Source organism: Octopus bimaculoides, chromosome 9 (assembly GCF_001194135.2).
Source record: "Octopus bimaculoides isolate UCB-OBI-ISO-001 chromosome 9, ASM119413v2, whole genome shotgun sequence".
Classification (NCBI taxonomy): Eukaryota; Metazoa; Mollusca; class Cephalopoda; order Octopoda; family Octopodidae; genus Octopus; species Octopus bimaculoides.
In genome coordinates, this window is record NC_068989.1 from 10,702,676 (window position 1) to 10,703,497 (window position 822).

Sequence of the window (822 nt, forward strand, 5' to 3'; positions counted from 1 at the left end):
GTGTGTGTGTGTATGTTTAATGGAGAGGACAGGTCTGGAATAACAAAGGAAACAAACAACTTGGAACTAAAGAAATTTAGCGAGAAAGGAATACATAGAGGCGAGTGGGAAAGATTTTTGTATCGTCGCTAGGCCAGCCTGGCAAACAAAGATACTCCCACGGTGACTTTTTTTTATTAAGTAGTACATTGATCAAGATGTATTCTTTTTAAGACGGTACACCGTAGCTTGAGGCATTTTGACTGCTATTTCTAGCAGGTCCAGTGACCTAGAAGCAGCTTTTTTTTCGGCTTGAGAATTTCGTTCTAAATTCACGCCCAAATAGGGGGAAATGCATGTGTAAACTGGAAGGGTACATGCAACCGCTTTTCTAACAAGGAGACAAATGAGAGAGGAATTGAGGTTATTTGAATTCTTTACAGCTCAAACCGACAAACACTTTCGCACCCCATAAACTCTCCCGGCGATCGACGTGGCACAGCCCTAATGGCTATCTAAATCTCCAAGGTTTGGAGGTACGAAAAATATGGAAGGCATCTTTCCTCGCTGGTCTAACATGTAAAGTGACAAAAAAGCATTTCTCTCTGACAGTAATTTCCCTGAAGTAAAATAGAGATTTGGGTATTTATACAAATAAATTAAACTCAAAATTCATTGCAGAACAAAAGCTGATTGTGTCTCAAAGTTGAATAGTACGAATGCTTCGTAAGAGAACTTGGTAGACGGAAACTGTGTGGAAGCCCATATATATGCATGTATATATATATTATATGTGTGTGTGTGTGCGTGCGTGTGTGTGTATACGCGTATATCTTTGTGTTT